This window comes from Anser anser (genome assembly GCF_964211835.1).
Source record: "Anser anser genome assembly, chromosome: 3".
Classification (NCBI taxonomy): domain Eukaryota; kingdom Metazoa; phylum Chordata; class Aves; order Anseriformes; family Anatidae; genus Anser; species Anser anser.
In genome coordinates, this window is record NC_139722.1 from 124,363,978 (window position 1) to 124,388,051 (window position 24,074).

At 50.9% G+C, this 24,074-nt stretch overlaps 2 long non-coding RNA genes across 2 annotated transcripts; both read left to right on the forward strand.

Moving 5' to 3' along the window:
* Window positions 1–1,800: 1,800 nt before the first annotated feature.
* LOC310897909 lies at window positions 1,801–23,642 on the forward strand. The gene is made up of 22 exons (XR_014582783.1): window positions 1,801–2,182; window positions 2,805–3,368; window positions 3,509–3,563; window positions 3,915–4,015; window positions 5,232–5,342; window positions 5,461–5,513; window positions 5,596–5,643; window positions 5,748–5,798; window positions 5,885–6,021; window positions 6,155–6,276; window positions 6,393–6,485; window positions 6,645–6,698; window positions 6,799–6,891; window positions 8,032–8,316; window positions 8,393–8,802; window positions 18,465–18,586; window positions 18,702–18,794; window positions 18,954–19,007; window positions 19,108–20,625; window positions 20,702–21,111; window positions 21,288–21,358; window positions 23,344–23,642. It is a non-coding gene; the product is annotated as an uncharacterized lncRNA (long non-coding RNA).
* LOC310897913 lies at window positions 10,026–13,622 on the forward strand. The gene is made up of 6 exons (XR_014582787.1): window positions 10,026–11,069; window positions 11,171–11,305; window positions 11,389–11,439; window positions 11,568–11,627; window positions 11,730–11,777; window positions 11,875–13,622. It is a non-coding gene; the product is annotated as an uncharacterized lncRNA (long non-coding RNA).
* Window positions 23,643–24,074: the final 432 nt, after the last annotated feature.

Genomic DNA, 24,074 nt, shown 5'->3' on the forward strand with positions numbered 1-24,074 from the left:
GTGATCTGTTATGCTCCCAGATTTTTCTTTCTTTGTAAAGAAAGGTTTGAGCTAATTCCAGCTGAAAAAATTTCAGTTGCTTGGTCGTATTGTCCTTTCAATATTCAAAGCTGCAGCAAAAGCATGGGTATTGTTGCTTCTAGAATCACCCCAGTTCTCTTGTCTGCAGTCTGCATGCTATTGAGCTAAACCAGATTTAAAAAAAAAAAAAACACAGTAAACAGAAACAAGAAACAAACCACCACAGCTGTTGCTCCTGCTCTCTTCCTACTTTCTTGTGCTTTGCCCCTCCCCTTTCCCAGGTGATTGGGTTTGGGTGCTGGGCGGGGCCAAATGGTATATGAGCCCCGGGTATGCCATTAGGGAGTTCATTGTGCCTGGGCTGCTCTTTGGGGTAAGTGCTTTGCTTTCCTTCAGTCAGTTGCAGGGTTCTTTGGGCAGGTTGGTGTCTATGGATTTCTAGATTTTAAGTGCTTGGAAATCACTTACTAGAGGGATATTTAGCAGAGGTTGCTGGCTCACTTGTTTTTGGGATGGTGGGATCCACTTGTGTTTTTGGGTTATATTTGAATCTCTAGACGTATGAAGCCACTTGTGTAACTCTCCAGAGGACTAAAAAGAGCTTGATTACACACTGCAAGAGGCTTGACCATGTAGGCGCAGTATTACCAAGAGACTGAGCAGGGTCGTATCAGAGTTACCTTTTTCATCTGTAAAGGGTAAGTCTGTGATTAGCCCTGCTGGGGCTGCTGTGTGTGCATGGCTTTTTGGCATTTGTGGAGCTCAGTTGTTTTTTTTGTGTGTGTATGGTATTACTTTTTTTTTTTCTTTTGAGAGCCAAATAGTGTGTGCGCTGAGCGTGGTTGGCAGGAGGAGGTGGGGAATTGTCTGGCAGGGGAGCTGTTCAGGACTGGTAGGTTTGGTTTCTAGGAGCGTGCGGCATCCTTCCTGTGCGATGCCACTGATTGTTGGGCAGGAACGTTCCAGCTCGTGCGTCTTAAACAACGTAGCTTGTGCAGTGTGTGTTGTGTGGCCCGGGCAGAGTTTGCCGCGGCGCTGTGAGCGAAGAATCTCAGCTCGAGCTGGTGAGCAGCTGAAGTAAAGGAGCTGGGAAGAGAGAGGTATTGCAGCAGGTACGCTGTGGCTGTGAGGTGCCTCAGGGTGTGCTTTTCTCTTGTCTCTGCAGGGGCTTCATGAAGTCTTGGACAGGGAAATCCCCGTGTCACGGAGCAGTGAGGGAAGGTGGGAGTTTTATCAGCCTGGTGATCCCTTATCTGAAGGGAAGGGAAGACATTCAGGTGTTTCCCTCTGAGGGTCTGAGGTGAGGCTGTTTGGGACAGAGGAGTAATGTGGCAGGTGGTCGCTTGCAAGCACAGTGGTCATTTTGTCCTTCTGTGTTCCCAGGTGGCATGGGTGATGGTGGCCGTTCCTTTCGAGCTTGGATCTAACTTGCAGGTACAGAGGCAAGTGGACTGCTGTTTTGAAACGAAAACATTAAATATGGGGTGACTTCTGTTGTTGAGGGATGGGTGCTAATGCTGTCAGCTGAATGTTTGTCTTCTGACTGTGTTTTCCTTTGTTCAGGCTGAAACGCAGTGTGCAGTACAGGACGTCACGACGCGAGCTACCTCTGGAGTGACTCTGGTGAGTGATGAACAGAGGTAGGTGTTATTTTTCGGGTGCGGTTGTCGCTGCAATTTTTTTAACTACATCCAATAGAGTAAAATTCCAGTTTCTCTTTTGGAGGTGCTCTAGGTGGCTTCAGAGAACGGGTGGAAGCATCTGCCACGTGGGGTAGGTAAGCGGCTGAGGTAAAGGAGGGGATGAGAGTAACTGTCCTGAGGGTGCAGTGGCTTTTCTTGCTGTGGTTGCTTTCTGTTCTGCTTATCAGGTGCCACAGGCAAGGTGGTGGGCTGTGATAGTCTTTGGAATAGGAGCAAAGCAGGTCACTGGAATGCTGTTTGGTTCCTGAGACAGGAGTTGTAGAGGAGAAAAGCTTTCAATATTCAAAGCTGAAGCAAAAAAAATAAACCACAGCTGCTGCTTCTCCTCTTTCTACTTTCTTGTGTTTTGCCCCTCCCCTTTCCCAGGTGATTGGCTTTGGGTTCCAGGGAGGGCCTGGTGGTCATTGAGTCACAGGCATCCCATCAGAGAGCTCATTCTGCCTGGGCTGCTCTTTGGGGTAAGTGCTTTGTCTTTCCTTCAGTGAGTTGCAGGTTTCTTTAGGTGGTTAAGAGTCTATGGACTGATGCGTTTCCAAGTAGAGACCGGTACGCCCATCTTTGTGAGGTAACAACTGGTAGGATCTGTTAGAGTAAACCAATCTAGTAATAGGTGCCTGTATTGCATGCAGCTCTTCTTCAGGTGAGTAATTGTTATAGCGTGTTTACGGATAGGATGGCAGTGTTACTCTGTGTGTTTGCTTTGTGGTTCTGGGTCCCTTATGATTTTTGCTGATTTAAGCCAAATATTATGAAAGTTATAACCTTGGTGGCAAAGTGATGGAGCAGGGTTTAGGAGATAAGTATCATCGAGGCTCCCTGTGTAAGCATGTGTCTGCAAAGAGCAGCAGTAGGCGTGTAAGGGGTAGTCTTTTTCAGGGTTAGGGATAGTTTGTTTTATTTTTGGAGCTTTTGCCTGTGGTTTGTGTGGCTGTAGAGTCTTTAGACGTTGCAGCCTTCTAGTTTTTAAGTGCTTGGAATTCACGTAATAGAGGTGTGCTTAGGAGGTGTTGCTGGCTAACTTGTTTTTGGGAAATGGTGGGGTACGGTTCCTTTTTTTTTCAGTTATCTTTTAATCTCTAGGTATATCAAGTCATTTGCATAACTGTCCAGAGGCTTCACAAGGAGCTTCAGTACGCATCAGAAGGGGCTTGACCGCATAAGTGCAGTATTACGGAGAGACTGAGCAGGGTCACCGTTCTCATCTGTAAAGGATAAGTCTGTGATTACCCCTGTTGGGGCTGCTGTGCATTCATGGCTTTTTGGTATTTGTGGACCTGAGGATGTGTTTTTTTTTTCCTGGCTCTCGTCTCTGTGTTTGTCCTCTGCAAGGAGCTGTACTGTTTACGTGTCCATCACGGATATGACCTCCTCTTTTTGTTTCTTGTAGCCCAGGGCATGGGCACGGACACTTGAATGAGGCACGAGGGTGAGTGGACGGCAGTGTGGGCCCTGAGTTGGTCAGTGGATTGTGTTAGTCTGCTTTGCCTGTTACGCAGGCTTTGGAAGCACCTTGCGACAGCAGAGTACATCTCCTGCCACGTTCCTGAGGCGCGCCAGGCGTCAGCGGTTCCAGTTCCTGAAATGCTGGAGATGCTCTGAGCACAAGAGGAGCTGGGAGCGTGATGCATCTCCTTGGGATGTTAGGTGAGCGAAGCGGTGGTACTGGGTTGGGGAACGTGGGTCTGGGGCTTCTTGGCTGTTGGGGTAGGGGAGGAAAGAAGAGGAGTGGGTATAGACTGTTTTGTGGATTTTCACGTTTGTTTGTTCTTTCTCCTTGGTCTAAGCTACGTGACCTTGGCTCAGCACAGTAAATGGAAGCGCTAAGCCTGGATCGGGAAGGTGAGTGGAGAAAAGTTGGGAAAAGGGCATTGGTTTTGGTTTGGTAGTCTATTGGTCCCACCTCTGGGTGACTCCTCTTTTCCGGGGACGAAGAAGATAGTGGGGACATCCTAGTTGGCCTCTGTGGTCCACCTTGAGGATGGATTGTGACCCCTGAGAATTAAGTCCAGAGGCAAATACTGTGTGTTTGGGGGTGGTTGGCAGGGGAAGGCGGGCAGTTGTCTGGAGTTGGTCTATCTGACTTCAGTAGCAGAGCAGGTCAGCGGACTACTGTTTTGTTTTTGAGGTGGGTGTTTCACTGGAAGAAGTTTGGCTGGTGTGCCAGTACCTGATGGCACTTTATTTCTGCAGGTGAAGAGGAGCCTCGTGCCGGAAGCAATGTCCTGGCTAGCCTTCGTGTTCCTTGATGAGGATGGAACCTGCCTCCCATCATTCCCAAGCTAAGTTGCGGGGCAAGTGCTATGTTTGCTTTTGGGTTTTGAATGCACACATAGGGCGAGGGTCTGTGCTTTTAAGTCATTGCTGTGGATGGGGCCTTTTAGGATTGATCACGGTCAGACAGTGTGTGGGGGCGTGGGATTCTGTCAGGTAGGGCTTGAGCACGTGCCAGGCAGGGCAGTTCCAGCTTGGTGTCTGTGTTCTGTGTTGTCTGTGCTGTGCTGTTGCTCCTGGTGCTTGGCAGGCCCTGGGGAAGCCTTCCTGAGGGTGTCGAACACTTGACCTCACTGGAATAATGCTGATGCTCAATTGGAAGCTGAGCATTTCTTATCTTGCAGTGGGAGCCTAAAGAGATCATTTCTTCTGTGCGTGTAACTTTTTGTATCAAATGTTTCTTGATGCGATCATCATATGTTACGCGCTCCTCAAATCTTGATATCCTCATTGCCTTTTTCCACTGGACGGATTAGATGGGCAACTTGTTAGCCACACCAAAGGTCCTAAATGCTTGTTTCATCATCGTAGGGCTGATCTGAGCACTTCTTGACTTGCAGTCGCAGCTTAAAGCGCAGATGTGTTTCAGGTCTTGTGCATCATATTCGGTTTCAGATGGCATCTGTTTCCATCCTCGCTGTTGCGGAAGTCATGTGGGCTTCATCAGGAGCTCTGTCTTGGGAGTTCATTTCCGAAGCATTTTTCTTCCGGGGTTTGCACTCCCCATCCTTCTGGTCTCTTGCCTTGAAGGCAGGCTTTTTATGCCTCCATCATCCCAGTTCTGGCAGTTGCTTCCAGTCGCATGTCGTGACATTTGAGTCTCTCCTTGGGTCTGCTGCAGAGCACCTGTTCTGACTTGCTGTCGCTGTATGGCTTCCCTCTGGGAGTCCTTTTTTTGCGCCTTGTGTTCTGTGTTTTGTTCGTAACGTTTGTAGCGTGCCTGTGTGTGTGTTTGGCCTGGAGCTGTCCTGCCTGGCAGTTAGTGATGGTAGCTAACGTGGCGGTGTACTAATACATTGTCCGGACTGTTTTGGCAAAGACATCCGGTCTGCCTCTGGGCACGTACTGAAGGGCAGCTGGCACAGAGTCATCTCTGTGGTGTTTGGCAAATGTGGAGGGGGAGACCTGAGCTGCTTGGGAGCAGCTGTTTGCATAGTGCTTGAATAGTGCTAGAGGAGAGGTCTGTCATTGAATCTTGAAAGCTCGCAGATGTGGAGTGTTTTTATTTTTCTCCAGTCCTAGATAAACCTTAGGAGCAACCGGTCAAAGGAAAGAGCTCCTTCTGGAGCTGTCAAGCTCTCGTTCGGCAGCTCGGTGACTGTCTTGATCTACTTCTGAGATGCCGAGGCAAGTTGTCTGCTGTTTTGATACAATAACATTGGAAATGGGGTCCCTTGTGTTGTTGAGGGATGGGTGCTAATGCTGGCAGCTGAATGATTACCTTCTATGTTTTCGTTTGTTAAAGCTGAAACACAGCGTACAACCTGGGACGTCACACCCAGAGCTGCTTTTGGCAAGGTGAGCGATGAACAGATGTAGCAGTTAAAGTTGGTTTGCGGTTCTCATTGTCACTCGAAGTGTCCCCTCTATTCTGTTTTAGAGGTGTTGTAGCTGGCTTAAGAGGGCAGATGGAAGCATCTGCCTCGGGGTAGGTAAGCGGGTAGAGGTAAGGCAGCAGATGAGAGTAACTGTCCTAGCTGTGCTGCGGCTTTGGATGCTGCCGCGGCCTATGCTTTTCTTCCTCTTTCACAGGTGTCTCGCACAGGCTCAAAGGAGCAAACTGCATTCTGAAGAGCTGCTTAAGTAGGGGGGCTGGTCATGAGCTGGGTTGGAGCGGAATGGCCAAGTAGCACGAGGTGACTATGAAAGGTCTCTGTCTTGCTTTGCAGGTGCCATGGCAGGCTCTTCACAGAAGTGGCTGAGGATTTGAGATGAGGCCGGAGAGTGACAAGGAGCAGCACGTGCAGGGATGGTTTCCAAGCGCTGCGGTTGCTTTCTCTTCTGTTGATCAGGTGCCACAGGCAAGGTGGGCTGTGACATCAGTCTTTAGAATGGGAGCAAAGCAGGTCACTGGAATGCCGCAGGGCATCTGAGAAGGGTGTTTTAACAGGAAAAGTTTGTCTGGCATGGCGGTGTCTGATGGCAGTGTGTTTCCACAGGTGAAGAGGTGCCTGGAGCCCCATCTCATCTAGCCTGCACGTGCCTTGAGGATAAAGCCTGCTTTCCAGCAGTGTGGAAAGCACCACCAGTCTGTGGTGCCGGCCCGGCCGAGTTGGAGCATGTGAGCAGCTGAAGAAAAAGAGCTAGTGAAAGAGAGGTATTGCAGCAGGTAGGCTGTGCCTGTGAGGTGCCTGAGGATCTGCCTTTTTTTTTTTCTTTTGTGGGTGCTTCCTGCAGCCTTGGAGAGGTGAATCCCCACTTTGTGGAGTGCTGAGGAAAGGCGAGAGGGTCGTCAGCCCAGTCAGTGTCCCTAAGCAAGGTCCCCCTAAGGCAAGTCCTTGAAGTGTTTCCCCTGGTTTAGCAGGTGCTGCAGCAGGCCTTCCTCAGAATCTGCTGAGGGTCTGAGGTGAGGCTGGGTGGGATAGAGGAGCAGTGTGGTGGGTGATTACTTGAGAACACAACGATCATTTTATCCCTTTGTTTTCCCAGGTGGTGTGGGTGATACTGGCTGTACTGTTGGAGCTTGGACTCAGACAGGAACGGGTGAGCACAACCGTATGTTGCTTCAGTGGTAGTCAGTATTGCGGAGGAGGTGGGCATCAGGGCCGGTGTGCTAGTGAATGCTGGTACGCTGTTTTTGCAGATGATGATGAGCCTGGCCATGGACTAAGATGTCTCAGTGTCTGTGCATTTCTTGAGGTGGAGGGAATTTACCATCCAGCAATCTGAGAGCTAAGTTGAGGGGCACCTGGTATTTGCATATGTGGTGTGGCTGATGGGAGCTGGGAGCCGGAGCAGCATGGAGCCAGCCGGCTGAATATACTTGGTGCCACCGTGAGGGTGGTTCAGGCTGCTTGAGGCTGGGTCACCAGGCTAATAGAAGGAGCAGGGGGTATTTTGTAGTGTGAGTGTATGTGCCAGGCAGGACAGTTCCCATCTGTTTATTTGTCTTGTAGCGCTGCTTCTGCAGGGTGTGTTCTGTGTCATGCACTCCTCGGGTCTTTGTGTCAAATGTTTCTTGATGCGATCATCATATGTTACGTGCTCCTCAGGTCTTGATATCCTCATTGCTTTTTGCACTGGACAGACTAGAAAGGCAACTTGTTAGCCGTACCAAAGGTCCTAAATGCTTGTTTTGTCATCATGGGTCTGATCCGAGCACTTCTTGTATTGCAGACGCAGCTTAAAGCGCCGATGTGTTTCAGGTCTTGTGCATCATATTCGGTTTCAGATGGCATCTGCTTCCCTCCTCGCTGTTGCGGAAGTCATGTGGGCTTCATCAGGAGCTCTGTCTTGGGAGTTCATTTCCGAAGCATTTTTCTTCCGGGGTTTGCACTCCCCATCCTTCTGGTCTCTTGCCTTGAAGGCAGGCTTTTTATGCCTCCATCATCCCAGTTCTGGCAGTTGCTTCCAGTCGCATGTCGTGACATTTGAATCTCTCCTTGCTGAATCTCTCCTGCTGCAGAGCACCTGTTCTGACTTGCTGTAGGGCTTCCCTCTGGGAGTCATTTTTTTTTGTGCCTTGTGTTCTGTGTTTTGTTCGTAAGGTTTGTAGCGTGCCTGTGTGTGTGTGTTTGGCCTGGAGCTGTCCTGCCTGGCAGTTAGTGATGGTAGCTAACGTGGCGGTGTACTAATACATTGTCCGGACTGTTTTGGCAAAGACATCCGGTCTGCCTCTGGGCACGTACTGAAGGGCAGCTGGCACAGAGTCATCTCTGTGGTGTTTGGCAAATGTGGAGGGGGAGACTTGAGCTGCTTGGGAGCAGCTGTTTGCATAGTGCTTGAGTAGTGCTAGAGGAGAGGTCTGTCATTGAATCTTGAAAGCTCGCAGATACGGGGTTTTGATTTTTTGTTTGTATTTCGTTCCCCTCCCCAGTAGAGGGGTAAACCTTAGGAGGAACCGGTCACAGGAAAGAGCTCCTTTTGGAACTGTCAAGGACTCGGTAGGCAACCCGGTGACTGGCTTGATCTACTTTCCAGGTGCTGAGGCAAGGGGGCTGCTGTTTTGAAATGATAAAATTAGCCATGGGGTCCCTTGTGTGGTTGAGGGATGGGTGCTAATGCTGGCATCTGAATGATCATTTTCTGACTGTTTTCATTTGTTAAAGCTGAAACACAGCGTACAACCTGGGACTTCACGACCAGAGCTGGTTTTGGCAAGGTGAGCGATGAACAGATGTAGCAGTTATTTTAGGGGTGCGGTTGTCACTGCAGTTACCTAACTACACAAAATACAGTTAAAGTCCTGTTTATATTCCAGAGGTGTTGTAGCTGGCTTAAGAGAGCAGATGGAAGCATCTGCCTCGAGGGCAGGTGAGGGGGCAGAGTAAGGGAGCAGGTGAGAGTACCTGTCCTAGCTGTGCTGCGGCTTTGGATGCTGCCGCGGCCTATGCTTTTCTTTTTCTTTCGCAGGTGCCTCGCACAGACTCAGAGGGGCCAAGCTGCGCTCTGAAGAGCAGCACGAGAAGGGCAGGCTGGTCGTGAGTGGAGCAGTGGAGCAGAATGGCCAAGTTGCGCAAGGTGACTGCGAAGGGTATCCATCTTGCTTTGCAGGTGCCATGGCAGGCTCTACACAGAAGTGGCTGAGGATTTGAGAAGAGGTTACAGAGCATCAAGGAGCGGCACGTGCAGTGACGGTTTCCAAACGGTATGGTTGCTTTCTCTTCTGTTGGTCAGGTGCCATAGGCAAGGTGGGCTGTGACACTAGTCTTCAGAATCGGAGCAAAGCAGGTCACTGGAATGCCGCGGGGCATCTGAGAAGGGTGTTTTAACCGAAAAAGCTTGTCTGGCATGGCAGTGCCTGATGGCAGTGTGTTTCCACAGGTGAAGAGGTGCCTGAAGCCCCATCCTGTCTAGCCTGCGCACACCTCGCTGAGAAGGAAAGCCGCTTTCCAGTAATTCAGAAAACCAAGTTACGTCTCGGCCTCGAGCATCTGGGGCGTGTGCCTGTGCTTTTGGGCCTGTCTGTAGCATTTGGTACCTGCATTAGTACTTTCTTGGCATATATTTAGGCTTTTGGGGCCTGTGTCTTGGGGGTGTGTGGAGCTGCTTGTACACCTTTGGGACTGTGTTTTGGGGGGGGTGTCAGGGCCTGCATCTGGGGGGGTTGGAAGCTGCTCCTACAGTGTAGGGATCTGTATCTGTGGGGGTTGGGAGTTGCTTGTACACTGCAGGGACTTGCATCTGGGGGGGGTTGGGAACTGCTTGTACACTGCAGGGACTTGCGTCTGGGGGGGGTTGGGAGCTGCTTGTACGCCTTTGGGACTTGCATCTGGGGGGGGTTGGGAGCTGCTTGTGCACTACAGGGACTTCCCTCTATGGGGCTTTGGGGCCTGCCTCTGGGGGGGGGCGCTGGTTGGGAGCTGCTTTCACACCCTTGGGGCCTGCATCTGTGGGGGCTTGGTGCCTGCGTCTGGGGAGTGGGGGGGTTCAGAGCTGGTTGTACAGTATAGGAGCCTGCGTTGGGGGGGGGGTTGGGAGCTGCTCGTACACTGTATGCCTGGGATTGTGGGGGGGGGAGGTTTGGAGCTGCTTGTGCACCTTTGGGGCTTGCATCTGGGGGGGGTCGGGTGCTGGTTGTACACCTTTGGGGCCTGCCTCTGGGGAGGGAGGGTGGGGAGTTGCTTGTACACCTTTCGGGCTTGCGTCTGGAGGGGGTTGGGGCCTGCCTCTGGGGGGGTGGTTGTGAGCTGCTTGTATACTGTAGGGGCCTGCTTGTACACCTTTGGGGCCTGAGTCTGGGGTGTGGGGGCTGGGGCTGGGGCCTGGGGCCTGCATCGGGGTGGGGTGGGGTCCAGTTCATGGGGGGCGGGTTGGGAGCTGCTTGTGGACAGTTGGGGTCTGCATCTGGGTGTGGTTGGGGCCTGCGTCTTGGGGGGGGGGGTTGGAGCTGGTTGTACACCTTTCGGGATTGCATCTGGAGGGTGTTGGGGCCTGCCTTTTGGGGGGTGGTTGTGAGCTGCTTGTATACTGTAGGGGCCTGCTTGTACACCTTTGGGGCCTGCGTCTGGTAGGGGTGGGAGCTGCTTGTACACTGTTAGTGCCTGCCTTGGGGGGGGGGTTGGGGCATGTGCCTTGGGGGTGGGTTTGGGAGCTGCTTCTACGCTGTAGGGGTCTGGGTCTTGGGGGGTTGGGGCTGTTTGTACACCTTTGGGGCGTGCCTCTGGGGAGGGTGGGGAGTTGTTTGTACACCTTTGGGGCCTGTGTCTGGGGGTGGGTTGTGGCCCGCTTGTAGACTTCTGCAGCCTGCGTCTGGTGTTTGGGGGCTTTTCTGTAGCGTTTGGGGCTTGCATTTTGGCTTTGGGATGTGTCTTGAGCTTCTGGGGCCTAGCTGTAGTGCTTGGGGCCTGCATCTGGGGCTTTTCTGTAGCATTTTGGTCGCGTGTTTGTGATTTGGGGTCTGTATCCAGGGTTTTGCCTTTTTTTGTAGTTTTCAGCTTTGTGTCAGTTTCTTTGTGGGTTGCCTGGGGTTGGGGCAGTTTGGGGTTTGGATCATTAGTCAGTGTCATTAGCGTCGGGGGGTTGATATGAAGGGTTAGGGTTGTGGTTAGAGTTGTTAGGGTTAAAGGGAATAAGGATTTTAGGGTAAGGGGATCAAGGTTGTGGGAATAAAAATGTTTTTGCACAGAGTTACATTGTTTAGAGGGAAGGAAGGTGGTATTGAGATATGCTTGCAGTGAGAAGAAAGCTTAACAGACGACCTTGTGAAATGCAGACAACCAGAATCCTTAGAGCAATTGGGTGGAAATCACGGTGTAAGAAACATTACCACCTCAAAGAGGAAAACAGTCAAGGAAAAAAGAAAATTGACTTGTAACAGGCCAGCAGCTGTGTATTTTCAGTGAAGTACCGGATAGATTGTGAACATGGATTACCCAGTCAATGGGGAAACTGAAGCGAAGAATCTCAGAGCTGGTGAGGAGGTGAAGTAAAGGAGCTGGGAAGAGAGAGGTATTGCAGCAGGTACGCTGTGGCTGTGAGGTGCCTCAGGGTGTGCTTTTCTCTCGTCTCTGCAGGGGCTTCATGAAGTCTTGGACAGGGAAATCCCCGTGTCACGGAGCAGTGAGGGAAGGTGGGAGTTTTATCAGCCTGGTGATCCCTTATCTGAAGCGAAGGGAAGACATTCAGGTGTTTCCCTCTGAGGGTCTGAGGTGAGGCTGTTTGGGACAGAGGAGCAGCGTGGCAGGTGGTGGCTTGCAAGCACAGTGGTCATTTTGTCCTTCTGTGTTCCCAGGTGGCATGGGTGATGGTGGCCGTTCCTTTCGAGCTTGGATCTAACTTGCAGGTACAGAGGCAAGTGGACTGCTGTTTTGAAACGAAAACATTAAATATGGGGTGACTTCTGTTGTTGAGGGATGGGTGCTAATGCTGTCAGCTGAATTTTATCGTCTGACTGTGTTTTCCTTTGTTCAGGCTGAAACGCAGTGTGCAGTACAGGACGTCACGACGCGAGCTACCTCTGGAGTGACTCTGGTGAGTGATGAACAGAGGTAGCTGTTATTTTTGGGGTGCGGCTGTCGCTGCAATTTTTTTAACTACATCCAATAGAGTAAAATTCCAGTTTCTCTTTTGGAGGTGCTCTAGGTGGCTTCAGAGAACGGGTGGAAGCATCTGCCACGTGGGGTAGGTAAGCGGCTGAGGTAAAGGAGGGGATGAGAGTAACTGTCCTGAGGGTGCAGTGGCTTTTATTGCTGTGGTTGCTTTCTGTTCTGCTTATCAGGTGCCACAGGCAAGGTGGTGGGCTGTGATAGTCTTTGGAATAGGAGCAAAGCAGGTCACTGGAATGCTGTTTGGTTCCTGAGAAAGGTGTTGCAGAGGAAAAAGGTGGTCTGGCGTGGCAGCTCCTGATGGTGGTCTGCTTCAGTAGGTGAAGCGGTGCCTGAAGCCCCATCCCGTGTAGCCTGAGGATGAAGCCTGCTTTCCAGCAGTTTCCAAAACTGTGTTGAGGCTGAAATAGTGTGTCTGTGTTTGGGTTGGGGTTGCACCTTGGTGAGTGTAGGGATGAGTTTTAAGTTGGTGCAGCAGAGGGCCAGGCTCCATTGTCCTGTAGTGTGTTTTGACCCATCAGCATAGCCTTTTGGTTTACAGATAGCCTACTCAAGTACGTGATTTTTCCTGCAAGTGATGTTATTACATGGAATTGATTTTTTTTTTTGCATGTAATCTGTTATGCTCCCAGATTTTTCTTTCTGTATAAATAAAGGTTTGAGCTAATTCTAGCTGAAAAAATTTCAGTTACTTGCTTGGTCATATTGTCTTTTCAATATTCAAAGCTGCAGCAAAAGCATGGGTATTGTTGCTTCTAGAATCACCCCAGTTCTCTTGTCTGCAGTCTGCATGCTGTTGAGCTAAACCAGATTTAAAAAAAAGAAAAAAAAAAACAAACCCCAAAACAAAAAAAAAACCCACAGCTGCTGTGCTTATTGTGCTCTTTCTACTTTCTTGTGCTTGCCACCTCCCCTTTCCCAGGTGATTGGGTTTGGGTGCTGGGCGGGGCCAAATGGTATATGAGCCCCAGGTATGCCATTAGGGAGTTCATTGTGCCTGGGCTGCTCTTTGGGGTAAGTGCTTTGCTTTCCTTCAGTCAGTTGCAGGGTTCTTTGGGCAGGTTGGAGTCTATGGATTTCTAGATTTTAAGTGCTTGGAAATCACTTACTAGAGGGATATTTAGCAGAGGTTGCTGGCTCACTTGTTTTTGGGATGGTGGGATCCACTTGTGTTTTTGGGTTATATTTGAATCTCTACACACTTGCGTAACTCTCCAGAGGACTAAAAAGAGCTTGATTACACACTGCAAGAGGCTTGACCACGTAGGCGCAGTATTACCAAGAGACTGAGCAGGGTCGTATCAGAGTTACCTTTTTCATCTGTAAAGGGTAAGTCTGTGATTAGCCCTGCTGGGGCTGCTGTGTGTGCATGGCTTTTTGGCATTTGTGGAGCTCAGTTGTTTTTTTTGTGTGTGTATGGTATTACTTTTTTTTTTTCTTTTGAGAGCCAAATAGTGTGTGCGCTGAGCGTGGTTGGCAGGAGGAGGTGGGGAATTGTCTGGCAGGGGAGCTGTTCAGGACTGGTAGGTTTGGTTTCTAGGAGCGTGCGGCATCCTTCCTGTGCGATGCCACTGATTGTTGGGCAGGAACGTTCCAGCTCGTGCGTCTTAAACAACGTAGCTTGTGCAGTGTGTGTTGTGTGGCCCGGGCAGAGTTTGCCGCGGCGCTGTGAGCGAAGAATCTCAGCTCGAGCTGGTGAGCAGCTGAAGTAAAGGAGCTGGGAAGAGAGAGGTATTGCAGCAGGTACGCTGTGGCTGTGAGGTGCCTCAGGGTGTGCTTTTCTCTTGTCTCTGCAGGGGCTTCATGAAGTCTTGGACAGGGAAATCCCCGTGTCACGGAGCAGTGAGGGAAGGTGGGAGTTTTATCAGCCTGGTGATCCCTTATCTGAAGCGAAGGGAAGACATTCAGGTGTTTCCCTCTGAGGGTCTGAGGTGAGGCTGTTTGGGACAGAGGAGTAATGTGGCAGGTGGTGGCTTGCAAGCACAGTGGTCATTTTGTCCTTCTGTGTTCCCAGGTGGCATGGGTGATGGTGGCCGTTCCTTTCGAGCTTGGATCTACCTTGCAGGTACAGAGGCAAGTGGACTGCTGTTTTGAAACGAAAACATTAAATATGGGGTGACTTCTGTTGTTGAGGGATGGGTGCTAATGCTGTCAGCTGAATGTTTGTCTTCTGACTGTGTTTTCCTTTGTTCAGGCTGAAACGCAGTGTGCAGTACAGGACGTCACGACGCGAGCTACCTCTGGAGTGACTCTGGTGAGTGATGAACAGAGGTAGCTGTTATTTTTGGGGTGCGGCTGTCGCTGCAATTTTTTTAACTACATCCAATAGAGTAAAATTCCAGTTTCTCTTTTGGAGGTGCTCTAGGAGGCTTCAGAGAACGGGTGGAAGCATCTGCCACGTGGGGTAGGTAAGCGGCTGAGGTAAAGGAGGGGATGAGGGTAACTGTCCTGAGGGTGCAGTGGCTTTTGCTGCTGTGGTTGCTTTCTGTTCTGCTTATCAGGTGCCACAGGCAAGGTGGGCTGTGATAGTCTTTGGAATAGGAGCAAAGCAGGTCACTGGAATGCTGTTTGGTTCCTGAGACAGGAGTTGTAGAGGAGAAAAGCTTTCAATATTCAAAGCTGAAGCAAAAATAAATAAACCACAGCTGCTGCTTCTCCTCTTTCTACTTTCTTGTGCTTTGCCCCTCCCCTTTCCCAGGTGATTGGCTTTGGGTTCCAGGGAGGGCCTGGTGGTCATTGAGTCACAGGCATCCCATCAGAGAGCTCATTCTGCCTGGGCTGCTCTTTGGGGTAAGTGCTTTGTTTTTCCTTCAGTGAGTTGCAGGTTTCTTTAGGTGGTTAAGAGTCTATGGACTGATGCGTTTCCAAGTAGAGACCGGTACGCCCATCTTTGTGAGGTAACAACTGGTAGGATCTGTTAGAGTAAACCAATCTAGTAATAGGTGCCTGTATTGCGTGCAGCTCTTCTTCAGGTGAGTAATTGGTATAGCATGTTTACGGATATTGCGGCAATCTTACTTTGTGTGTTTGCTTTGTGGTTCTGGGTCCCTTATGATTTTTGCTGATTTAAGCCAAATATTATGAAAGTTATAACCTTGGTGGCAAAGTGATGGAGCAGGGTTTAGGAGATAAGTATCATCGAGGCTCCCTGTGTAAGCATGTGTCTGCAAAGAGCAGCAGTAGGCGTGGAAGGGGTGGTCTTTTTCAGGGTTAGGGACAGTTTGTTATAGTTTTGGAGCTTTTGCCTGTGGTTTGTGTGGCTGTAGAGTGTTTAGACGTTGCAGCCTTCTAGTTTTTAAGTGCTTGGAATTCACGTAATAGAGGTGTGCTTAGGAGGTGTTGCTGGCTAACTTGTTTTTGGGAAATGGTGGGGTACGGTTCCTTTTTTTTTCAGTTATCTTTTAATCTCTAGGTATATCAAGTCATTTGCATAACTGTCCAGAGGCTTCACAAGGAGCTTCAGTACGCATCAGAAGGGGCTTGACCGCATAAGTGCAGTATTACGGAGAGACTGAGCAGGGTCACCGTTCTCATCTGTAAAGGATAAGTCTGTGATTACCCCTGTTGGGGCTGCTGTGCATTCATGGCTTTTTGGTATTTGTGGACCTGAGGATGTGTTTTTTTTTTCCTGGCTCTCGTCTCTGTGTTTGTCCTCTGCAAGGAGCTGTACTGTTTACGTGTCCATCACGGATATGACCTCCTCTTTTTGTTTCTTGTAGCCCAGGGCATGGGCACGGACACTTGAATGAGGCACGAGGGTGAGTGGACGGCAGTGTGGGCCCTGAGTTGGTCAGTGGATTGTGTTAGTCTGCTTTGCCTGTTACGCAGGCTTTGGAAGCACCTTGCGACAGCAGAGTACATCTCCTGCCACGTTCCTGAGGCGCGCCAGGCGTCAGCGGTTCCAGTTCCTGAAATGCTGGAGATGCTCTGAGCACAAGAGGAGCTGGGAGCGTGATGCATCTCCTTGGGATGTTAGGTGAGCGAAGCGGTGGTACTGGGTTGGGGAACGTGGGTCTGGGGCTTCTTGGCTGTTGGGGTAGGGGAGGAAAGAAGAGGAGTGGGTATAGACTGTTTTGTGGATTTTCACGTTTGTTTGTTCTTTCTCCTTGGTCTAAGCTACGTGACCTTGGCTCAGCACAGTAAATGGAAGCGCTAAGCCTGGATCGGGAAGGTGAGTGGAGAAAAGTTGGGAAAAGGGCATTGGTTTTGGTTTGGTAGTCTATTGGTCCCACCTCTGGGTGACTCCTCTTTTCCGGGGACGAAGAAGATAGTGGGGACATCCTAGTTGGCCTCTGTGGTCCACCTTGAGGATGGATTGTGACCCCTGAGAATTAAGTCCAGGGGCAAATACTGTGTGTTTGGGGGTGGTTGGCAGGGGAAGGCGGGCAGTTGTCTGGAGTTGGTCTATCTGACTTCAGTAGCAGAGCAGGTCAGCGGACTACTGTTTTGTTTTTGAGGTGGGTGTTTCACTAGAAGAAGTTTGGCTGGTGTGCCAGTGCCCGATGGCACTTTATTTCTGCAGGTGAAGAGGAGCCTCGTGCCGGAAGCAATGTCCTGGCTAGCCTTCGTGTTCCTTGATGAGGATGGAACCTGCCTCCCATCATTCCCAAGCTAAGTTGCGGGGCAAGTGCTATGTTTGCTTTTGGGTTTTGAATGCACACATAGGGCGAGGGTCTGTGCTTTTAAGTCATTGCTGTGGATGGGGCCTTTTAGGATTGATCACGGTCAGACAGTGTGTGGGGGCGTGGGATTCTGTCAGGTAGGGCTTGAGCACGTGCCAGGCAGGGCAGTTCCAGCTTGGTGTCTGTGTTCTGTGTTGTCTGTGCTGTGCTGTTGCTCCTGGTGCTTGGCAGGCCCTGGGGAAGCCTTCCTGAGGGTGTCGAACACTTGACCTCACTGGAATAATGCTGATGCTCAATTGGAAGCTGAGCATTTCTTGTCTTGCAGTGGGAGCTTAAAGAGATCACTTCTTCTGTGCGTGTAATTTTTTTGTATCAAATGTTTCTTGATGCGATCATCATATGTTACACGCTCCTCAGGTCTTGATATCCTCATTGCCTTTTTCCACTGGACGGATTAGATGGGCAACTTGTTAGCCACACCAAAGGTCCTAAATGCTTGTTTCATCATCGTAGGGCTGATCTGAGCACTTCTTGACTTGCAGTCGCAGCTTAAAGCGCAGATGTGTTTCAGGTCTTGTGCATCATATTCGGTTTCAGATGGCATCTGTTTCCATCCTCGCTGTTGCGGAAGTCATGTGGGCTTCATCAGGAGCTCTGTCTTGGGAGTTCATTTCCGAAGCATTTTTCTTCCGGGGTTTGCACTCCCCATCCTTCTGGTCTCTTGCCTTGAAGGCAGGCTTTTTATGCCTCCATCATCCCAGTTCTGGCAGTTGCTTCCAGTCGCATGTCGTGACATTTGAGTCTCTCCTTGGGTCTGCTGCAGAGCACCTGTTCTGACTTGCTGTCGCTGTATGGCTTCCCTCTGGGAGTCCTTTTTTTGCGCCTTGTGTTCTGTGTTTTGTTCGTAACGTTTGTAGCGTGCCTGTGTGTGTGTTTGGCCTGGAGCTGTCCTGCCTGGCAGTTAGTGATGGTAGCTAACGTGGCGGTGTACTAATACATTGTCCGGACTGTTTTGGCAAAGACATCCGGTCTGCCTCTGGGCACGTACTGAAGGGCAGCTGGCACAGAGTCATCTCTGTGGTGTTTGGCAAATGTGGAGGGGGAGACCTGAGCTGCTTGGGAGCAGCTGTTTGCATAGTGCTTGAATAGTGCTAGAGGAGAGGTCTGTCATTGAATCTTGAAAGCTCGCAGATGTGGAGTGTTTTTATTTTTCTCCAGTCCTAGATAAACCTTAGGAGCAACCGGTCAAAGGAAAGAGCTCCTTCTGGAGCTGTCAAGCTCTCGTTCGGCAGCTCGGTGACTGTCTTGATCTACTTCTGAGATGCCGAGGCAAGTTGTCTGCTGTTTTGATACAATAACATTGGAAATGGGGTCCCTTGTGTTGTTGAGGGATGGGTGCTAATGCTGGCAGCTGAATGATTACCTTCTATGTTTTCGTTTGTTAAAGCTGAAACACAGCGTACAACCTGGGACGTCACACCCAGAGCTGCTTTTGGCAAGGTGAGCGATGAACAGATGTAGCAGTTAAAGTTGGTTTGCGGTTCTCATTGTCACTCGAAGTGTCCCCTCTATTCTGTTTTAGAGGTGTTGTAGCTGGCTTAAGAGGGCAGATGGAAGCATCTGCCTCGGGGTAGGTAAGCGGGTAGAGGTAAGGCAGCAGATGAGAGTAACTGTCCTAGCTGTGCTGCGGCTTTGGATGCTGCCGCGGCCTATGCTTTTCTTCCTCTTTCACAGGTGTCTCGCACAGGCTCAAAGGAGCAAACTGCATTCTGAAGAGCTGCTTAAGTAGGGGGGCTGGTCATGAGCTGGGTTGGAGCGGAATGGCCAAGTAGCACGAGGTGACTATGAAAGGTCTCTGTCTTGCTTTGCAGGTGCCATGGCAGGCTCTTCACAGAAGTGGCTGAGGATTTGAGATGAGGCCGGAGAGTGACAAGGAGCAGCACGTGCAGGGATGGTTTCCAAGCGCTGCGGTTGCTTTCTCTTCTGTTGATCAGGTGCCACAGGCAAGGTGGGCTGTGACATCAGTCTTTAGAATGGGAGCAAAGCAGGTCACTGGAATGCCGCAGGGCATCTGAGAAGGGTGTTTTAACAGGAAAAGTTTGTCTGGCATGGCGGTGTCTGATGGCAGTGTGTTTCCACAGGTGAAGAGGTGCCTGGAGCCCCATCTCATCTAGCCTGCACGTGCCTTGAGGATAAAGCCTGCTTTCCAGCAGTGTGGAAAGCACCACCAGTCTGTGGTGCCGGCCCGGCCGAGTTGGAGCATGTGAGCAGCTGAAGAAAAAGAGCTAGTGAAAGAGAGGTATTGCAGCAGGTAGGCTGTGCCTGTGAGGTGCCTGAGGATCTGCCTTTTTTTTTTCTTTTGTGGGTGCTTCCTGCAGCCTTGGAGAGGTGAATCCCCACTTTGTGGAGTGCTGAGGAAAGGCGAGAGGGTCGTCAGCCCAGTCAGTGTCCCTAAGCAAGGTCCCCCTAAGGCAAGTCCTTGAAGTGTTTCCCCTGGTTTAGCAGGTGCTGCAGCAGGCCTTCCTCAGAATCTGCTGAGGGTCTGAGGTGAGGCTGGGTGGGATAGAGGAGCAGTGTGGTGGGTGATTACTTGAGAACACAACGATCATTTTATCCCTTTGTTTTCCCAGGTGGTGTGGGTGATACTGGCTGTACTGTTGGAGCTTGGACTCAGACAGGAACGGGTGAGCACAACCGTATGTTGCTTCAGTGGTAGTCAGTATTGCGGAGGAGGTGGGCATCAGGGCCGGTGTGCTAGTGAATGCTGGTACGCTGTTTTTGCAGATGATGATGAGCCTGGCCATGGACTAAGATGTCTCAGTGTCTGTGCATTTCTTGAGGTGGAGGGAATTTACCATCCAGCAATCTGAGAGCTAAGTTGAGGGGCACCTGGTATTTGCATATGTGGTGTGGCTGATGGGAGCTGGGAGCCGGAGCAGCATGGAGCCAGCCGGCTGAATATACTTGGTGCCACCGTGAGGGTGGTTCAGGCTGCTTGAGGCTGGGTCACCAGGCTAATAGAAGGAGCAGGGGGTATTTTGTAGTGTGAGTGTATGTGCCAGGCAGGACAGTTCCCATCTGTTTATTTGTCTTGTAGCGCTGCTTCTGCAGGGTGTGTTCTGTGTCATGCACTCCTCGGGTCTTTGTGTCAAATGTTTCTTGATGCGATCATCATATGTTACGTGCTCCTCAGGTCTTGATATCCTCATTGCTTTTTGCACTGGACAGACTAGAAAGGCAACTTGTTAGCCGTACCAAAGGTCCTAAATGCTTGTTTTGTCATCATGGGTCTGATCCGAGCACTTCTTGTATTGCAGACGCAGCTTAAAGCGCCGATGTGTTTCAGGTCTTGTGCATCATATTCGGTTTCAGATGGCATCTGCTTCCCTCCTCGCTGTTGCGGAAGTCATGTGGGCTTCATCAGGAGCTCTGTCTTGGGAGTTCATTTCCGAAGCATTTTTCTTCCGGGGTTTGCACTCCCCATCCTTCTGGTCTCTTGCCTTGAAGGCAGGCTTTTTATGCCTCCATCATCCCAGTTCTGGCAGTTGCTTCCAGTCGCATGTCGTGACATTTGAATCTCTCCTTGCTGAATCTCTCCTGCTGCAGAGCACCTGTTCTGACTTGCTGTAGGGCTTCCCTCTGGGAGTCATTTTTTTTTGTGCCTTGTGTTCTGTGTTTTGTTCGTAAGGTTTGTAGCGTGCCTGTGTGTGTGTGTTTGGCCTGGAGCTGTCCTGCCTGGCAGTTAGTGATGGTAGCTAACGTGGCGGTGTACTAATACATTGTCCGGACTGTTTTGGCAAAGACATCCGGTCTGCCTCTGGGCACGTACTGAAGGGCAGCTGGCACAGAGTCATCTCTGTGGTGTTTGGCAAATGTGGAGGGGGAGACCTGAGCTGCTTGCGAGCAGCTGTTTGCATAGTGCTTGAGTAGTGCTAGAGGAGAGGTCTGTCATTGAATCTTGAAAGCTCGCAGATACGGGGTTTTGATTTTTTGTTTGTATTTCGTTCCCCTCCCCAGTAGAGGGGTAAACCTTAGGAGGAACCGGTCACAGGAAAGAGCTCCTTTTGGAACTGTCAAGGACTCGGTAGGCAACCCGGTGACTGGCTTGATCTACTTTCCAGGTGCTGAGGCAAGGGGGCTGCTGTTTTGAAATGATAAAATTAGCCATGGGGTCCCTTGTGTGGTTGAGGGATGGGTGCTAATGCTGGCATCTGAATGATCATTTTCTGACTGTTTTCATTTGTTAAAGCTGAAACACAGCGTACAACCTGGGACTTCACGACCAGAGCTGGTTTTGGCAAGGTGAGCGATGAACAGATGTAGCAGTTATTTTAGGGGTGCGGTTGTCACTGCAGTTACCTAACTACACAAAATACAGTTAAAGTCCTGTTTATATTCCAGAGGTGTTGTAGCTGGCTTAAGAGAGCAGATGGAAGCATCTGCCTCGAGGGCAGGTGAGGGGGCAGAGTAAGGGAGCAGGTGAGAGTACCTGTCCTAGCTGTGCTGCGGCTTTGGATGCTGCCGCGGCCTATGCTTTTCTTTTTCTTTCGCAGGTGCCTCGCACAGACTCAGAGGGGCCAAGCTGCGCTCTGAAGAGCAGCACGAGAAGGGCAGGCTGGTCGTGAGTGGAGCAGTGGAGCAGAATGGCCAAGTTGCGCAAGGTGACTGCGAAGGGTATCCATCTTGCTTTGCAGGTGCCATGGCAGGCTCTACACAGAAGTGGCTGAGGATTTGAGAAGAGGTTACAGAGCATCAAGGAGCGGCACGTGCAGTGACGGTTTCCAAACGGTATGGTTGCTTTCTCTTCTGTTGGTCAGGTGCCATAGGCAAGGTGGGCTGTGACACTAGTCTTCAGAATCGGAGCAAAGCAGGTCACTGGAATGCCGCGGGGCATCTGAGAAGGGTGTTTTAACCGAAAAAGCTTGTCTGGCATGGCAGTGCCTGATGGCAGTGTGTTTCCACAGGTGAAGAGGTGCCTGAAGCCCCATCCTGTCTAGCCTGCGCACACCTCGCTGAGAAGGAAAGCCGCTTTCCAGTAATTCAGAAAACCAAGTTACGTCTCGGCCTCGAGCATCTGGGGCGTGTGCCTGTGCTTTTGGGCCTGTCTGTAGCGTTTGGCACCTGCATTAGTACTTGCTTGGCATATGTTTAGGCTTTTGGGGCCTGTGTCTTGGGGGGGTTGTGGAGCTGCTTGTACACCTTTGGGGCTTGCATCTGGGGGGGGCGGGGGTGGGAGTTGCTTGAACACCTTTGGGGACTGTGTCTGGGGGGGTCAGGGCCTGCATCTGGGGGGGTTGGAAGCTGTTCCTACAATGTAGGGATCTGTATCTGGGGGGGTTGGGAGCTGCTTGTACACAGTATGGGCTTGCGTTTGGGGGTGGGTGTTGGGAGCTGCTTGTACAATGCAGGGATCTGCATCTGGAGGGGGTTGGGAGCTGCTTGTCCACCTTTGGGACTTGCATCTGGGGGGGGTTGGGAGCTGCTTGTCCACCTTTGGGACTTGCATCTGGGGGGGGTTGGGAGCTGCTTGTACATCTTTGGGACTTGTATCTGGGGGGGGAGTTGGGAGCTGCTTGTACACTGCAGGGTCCTGCCTTGGACATGGTTTGTAGCTGCTTGTACAGCTTTGGGGTCTGCAGCTGGGAGGGGTTGTGAGTTGCTTGTACATGCTAGGGGCTTCCCTCTATGGGGCTTTGGGGCCTGCCTCTGGGGGGGGGGGGGTTGTTGTGAGCTGCTTGCACACCCTTGGGGCCTGCCTCTGCGGGGGCTTGGTGCCTGTGTCTGGGGAGCGGGGGGGTTCAGAGCTGGTTGTACAATATAGGAGCCTGCGTTGGGGGGGGGGGTTGGGAGCTGCTCGTACACTGGAAGCCTGGGTTGGGGGGGGGAGGTTTGGAGCTGCTTGTGCACCTTTGGGGCTTGCCTCTGGGGGGGGGGTTGGGAGCTGCTTGTACACTGTTAGGGCCTGCCTTGGGGGGGGGGGTTGGGGCATGTGCCTTGGGGGTGGGGTTGGGAGCTGCTTCTACGCTGTAGGGGTCTGGGTCTTGGGGGGTTGGGGCTGTTTTTACAGCTTTGGGGCGTGCCTCTGGGGAGGGTGGGGAGTTGCTTGTACACGCTAGGGGCTTCCCTCTATGGGGCTTTGGGGCCTGCCTCTCGGGGGGGGGGGGTTGGGAGCTGCTTGCACACCCTTGGTGCCTGCCTCTGCGGGGGCTTGGTGCCTGCGTCTGGTGAGTGTGGGGGACGGGGTTCAGAGCTGGTTGTAGCGTAGGAGCCTGCGTTGGGGGGGGGGTTGGGAGCTGCTCGTACACTGGACGCCTGGGTTGGGGGGGGGAGGTTTGGAGCTGCTTGTGCACCTTTGGGGCTTGTATGTGGGGGGGTTGGGAGCTGCTTGTACACCTCTGGGACTTGCATCTGGGGGGGGTTGGGAGCTGCTTGCACACTGTTAGGGCCTGCCTTGGGGGGGGGGGTGGTTGGGAGCTGCTTCTACGCTGTAGGGGTCTGGGTCTTGGGAGGTTGGGGCTGTTTGTACACCTTTGGGGCGTGCCTCTGGGGAGGGTGTCTGGTGTTTGGGGGCTTTTCTGTAGCGTTTGGGGCTTGCATTTTGGCTTTGGGATGTGTCTTGAGCTTCTGGGGCCTAGCTGTAGTGCTTGGGGCCTGCATCTGGGGCTTTTCTGTAGCATTTTGGTCGCGTGTTTGTGATTTGGGGTCTGTATCCAGGGTTTTGCCTTTTTTTGTAGTTTTCAGCTTTGTGTCAGTTTCTTTGTGGGTTGCCTGGGGTTGGGGCAGTTTGGGGTTTGGATCATTAGTCAGTGTCATTAGCGTCGGGGGGTTGATATGAAGGGTTAGGGTTGTGGTTAGAGTTGTTAGGGTTAAAGGGAATAAGGATTTCAGGGTAAGGGGATCAAGGTTGTGGGAATAAAAAATGTTTTTGCACAGAGTTACATTGTTTAGAGGGAAGGAAGGTGGTGTCGAGATATGCTTGCAGTGATAAGAAAGCTTACCAGACAACCTTGTGAAATGCAGACAACCAGAATCCTTAGAGCAATTGGTTGGAAATCACGGTGTAAGAAACATTACCACCTCAAAGAGGAAAACAGTCAAGGAAAAGAGAAAATTGACTTGTAACAGGCCAGCAGCTGTGTATTTTCAGTGAAGCACCGGGTAGATCGTGAACTTGGATTACCCAGTCAATGGGGATACTGGGGAGGGTCCTGGTCACCGAGAGGAAAAAAAAATTTATATAAACTGTGTTATGGAACTAGTAGGTAGTTTGTGGGACGCCTGCCATTGCAATCGTGAATAAAAATGCTACTTCACTGAGATTCTTGCCTGAGCCTATGTTATTGGTTACAGAGTGTTTCTAACAAGGTGTTAGGGTTTTAAGGTTTCAGGGCTAAGGCACTAGGGTTGGGTTTCAGGGTTAGGGTTTTCAGGGTTTAGGGTTAGGATTTTAAGGTTGTTAGGGCTGGAGGTATAAGGGCTAGGGTTTGGGGGTTAGTGTGTTAAGGTTTTAAAGTATTTTGTGGTTTTAGTGTTGATAGTGTTTTTAGGGTTAGGGTCTTAGGGTTTTAGTTATGGTCAGGTATTTAGGGTTAGGGTTTTAAGGTCTTAATGTTTTTTTTTAAGGTTAGGGTCTCCAGGGTTAGGGCTTTGAGAATCTTTACTTTTTGGGTTAGGGTTTAGAGGTCTTAATTTTTAGGGTTAGGGCTTTTAGGTGTAGGTCTAGTGTGGTAAATTTTATTGGGTTAGGACTG